The sequence below is a fragment of the Frankliniella occidentalis genome, unplaced genomic scaffold, assembly GCF_000697945.3.
Source record: "Frankliniella occidentalis isolate FOCC.00 unplaced genomic scaffold, Focc_3.1 Scaffold339, whole genome shotgun sequence".
Classification (NCBI taxonomy): domain Eukaryota; kingdom Metazoa; phylum Arthropoda; class Insecta; order Thysanoptera; family Thripidae; genus Frankliniella; species Frankliniella occidentalis.
This window is the reverse complement of record NW_026267462.1, coordinates 25,354-28,823: the sequence shown is the minus strand read 5'-3', so window position 1 is coordinate 28,823 and position 3,470 is coordinate 25,354. Positions and strand designations below refer to the sequence as shown.

General features: G+C 53.2%; 1 long non-coding RNA gene across 4 annotated transcripts in view; it reads left to right on the top strand.

The window, feature by feature from the left end:
• The window catches only part of LOC127751094 (uncharacterized), an 11,984-nt gene that overhangs the window by 6,834 nt on the left and 1,680 nt on the right, over positions 1-3,470 (top strand). The gene's annotated exons all lie outside the window — the stretch shown is intronic.

The following is a 3,470-nucleotide window of genomic DNA, read 5'->3' as shown; positions in this document are numbered from 1 at the left end:
TGGGCGAAAATTTCGTCCGTTTTGCGCTATCTCTAACCGTTTACGCGCTAGAGGGTCTTTTTAGACGAAAATAAGCTAAAAATTGCCATAGTGAACAATAAGATGTAGAAAAAAGGCCTAAAAACCGCAAAATAGAAAGGAAACTTTCCCCCACCCCCAAAAAGCGTTTTCTAAGCAGAAGGGTGGGTTGTAGTCACGGTGCTTCACCGTTACGTCGATGTGATCAAGCAATATTAACCTGACTTATTGGGAGCGCGCTGATCCGAATACTTTCTCACTCTAGCCCCGGTCCTTCTCTCTCCCTCTTGTTCTCCCTCTCCGAGCGCGCCTGCCCCCACTCTGCTCTGTTGTCTTGTCTCGCTCACACTATCTCTTCTCTCTCACTCCCCCGCGTGCCCCTCGCCTTGCTCGGCTGTCCCCCACTCCTAGTCCTAGTCCTGCCTCGCTCTGGCAGTTCCCCCTCTCTCTCACTCCCCCGCGTTCCCCTCGCCTCACTCGTCTGGCCCTCGTGCCGTCTCCTTCTCGCCTAGACCTTCTCTCTCTAGTCTGCCTCTCCTCCCCGCTCGCTCGGACTCTTTCTGAATGGAACCTTCTCTCTCTGGCGCGGTCCCCCTCTCTAGGCTCGTCCGGACCCGCGCCCCTCTCGTCTGACTGTTGCCCTCTCTGTCTTTTCTGTCTGGTTATAGTACCATCTCTCTTCCTCTGCGTTTTTGCATACGCAGTCCCTCCTCAGTCCAGCTTCGGGCTGTCAGTGAGCTTCCATCTTCTGAATTAATTAGACGTCCCTGGTCCAGTGCCCTCAGCCACCCCTTGCTCGGGACTTAGCCTCTGGCGCTGAACCGGACTTAGAATTTGACCGTCCGTCGGGAACCGTGGGCGCGCTCCATACTACCTCGCTCACTCTGAGCCCGCCTACACTCCACCTCGCTCATCGACTCCGGTCATCGTTATCATCCATCGATCATTTCCTCTGGAAAAGTGAGTTTGTGTAAACCCAAGTTTAGAGTGACTTAGGATTATTTTGTTAACGTGAGTTCTGGTTCAATAAAATAAATTAAATCTTGTCCTTGCTCAATTCTTAATAAATCACGTCAGGATAACTTATCACAAGCAATAACCAGTGGATAGCAATCGAACAATACATCCGGCCTTAAGCGAGTGACTTAGCGCCAGTGCGCGCGGTGCGTTGGGCCACACTCGACCATACTCACACGAGTTCAGCGTACTCGGCTCGTAGAGCCGCCGCTGACCTGACTCAACACGAGAAAGCACCACCCGATCATACAAACCGACAAACCAAACAAACGACAAGAGAAGTTCACTCACAACGACGTCTCCTTTTCAAGTCTTTGAGGCAAACTCAAAGATGACGGGTTTAAGCGGGCCGAAGGCCCGCTACATCATTTGATCATGTTCTTCAGCAAATCGCGTGACAGAAATGGTCGGGTTCGAAAAATCATTGTACAACCCCCCAAAAAAGTCACAAAAAAGTCACAAAAAAGTAAAAAAAAAGTCACTTTCCGTAAAATCAGTGTACACATTTCGCATGACTGATCACCCCCTCGGGCCCGACCATCGCCACCGGCAGGCCAAGCAGGCCCGGCCCCTGCCGAACGGAGTTGCCGGCGGAGCGAAGCGGAGCTGGCCGCAGGCCCGACCATCGCCGCCGGCAGGCCAAGCAGGCCCGGCCCCTGCCGAACGGAGTTGCCGGCGGAGCGAAGCGGAGCTGGCAACTTCGTTTGGCGGAAGGGCGGGCCTGCTTGTTAGTTGTTATGATGGTTGGTTTTCTTTTTGGAGTCCTTTGGCTTCCGAGTGACGGGCGTTACAAACCCCTCACTGTCCGCTCTGTCCCTCTTGTTGCTGTTGCTTCCCTTGCCGTCGTCCGAGTCAGTGTCCATTTCCGATTCTCCTGTCGTCTCCTTCCCGTCCTTCTTTGCAAGACTTTTCTTGAGACGATGATGGACCCAAAGGAGGAGGAGCCGGGCGTAAACAATGGTGTGTCACTTGCCGTACCTGGTTGCGGAAGAGAGGCAGCCGGCACGTCGGATAAGCCTGAGGGGTTGCCTGCTGACCAGGCGCTGGGCCCGCTGCTGCCAGCGCCAAGGCTGGTGCCTGGCGGCGGCCAGCTGATGTTGTTGCTCTTGACGTTGCTGGTGCTGGCGTCGTCTGCTCCGCTGCCGGCCTGGCTGCCCGCATCGCGTTGAGGACGGTGCCGCTGTTGTTCACAAGAGGCTGTGCGACTCTGGCCCGCGCCCGCCCCGGCTTGTTACACCTGCACAAGTGCGACAGTGGCTCGGGCGGGGGGCGCCGACACAAACAAACGAACGCAATGCGCACGCCGCTGTCCACCATCGGGAACAAGTGCGCCCCCCCAAAGGTTGCGTTGGTGATCTTGTTTACCTTGCCGTACGGCGCCAGTGCGGTAGCAATCTTCTCTGAAGACATTTCAAGGGCAGGTTAAAAATCCTAACCTCCCTGTAGCCGAGTCCGGCATGACTTACTTCGACATTGACCACTGTCCCGTCCTCGCACTTGATTTTTCCGTCGTTGTTAGTAACAACGTCATCAGAGACCATGCCGTCTTTAAACTTGACAAAGATGCGGCGAGTGCCGAACTCCCGTTGTATTCCCACAACATCACTAGCTTCAAGGTGTAGGTCATTCTTCAGAAAACGTTGAAAATCAAGGGACGAGACATTAGGTCCTTCGGCGTCGATCACAAACAGGGCGGTAAAAAACCTAACCCGTCCGCCCGAGTGCCTCACCGGTACGTAGCCTCGCACGTGACAGCACTCGGCCCCCTTTCTGGGTAGGACCACGCCAAGCAGAAGGCATTTTTAGAGAAGTGTGAAAACTGTGATCTAAGCAACGCTAGAAAAAGAAAGCCTGATATTATGAATCAGGCGTAGTCTTTGATGCAGAAGCAATGATTTAAAAACCCCAGCCTCAGGGATCAACGTCAGGACTAGCCGTAAACGTAAGTTATTCTGCCGTCTTCAAAGTGCACCTGAAGGTTAGCGGCGACGCATATTTATTTAATTTTGAGGAAAACCAGACTCGAGCGCCAATATATAAATACTGCTCAGGATTCTACTGAAAAATACCTTTCCGATGGTATACTTGAGTGACTCCAGGGCGAGGAGTCACTAAAGTAAACAATTACCAAAATAGGGGAGCTCGGCGCATGCGAGCCTCGGGGTAGGCCACCCCGCAGTACACGCCTGCACTGCAGGCAGAATGTTGCCTACCCAACAGGCGCTATGAGACCTTGCATAGGCTGAACTTGGTAGGTTCGAAACGGTGTTTGACGGACGTACTTTCTGGATGATCCTCAAGTAGTGGCGAGAAGTTTCGTGCTTCGAATCTTTGTCAAAAAATCTTTTTCCCTGGGCCATTCGAAAGGGGATTGGTGGGAGCCGACTGTGTTCATTCCACTCGAATGTTTTTGGCCTGTCAGATCAATTTATATA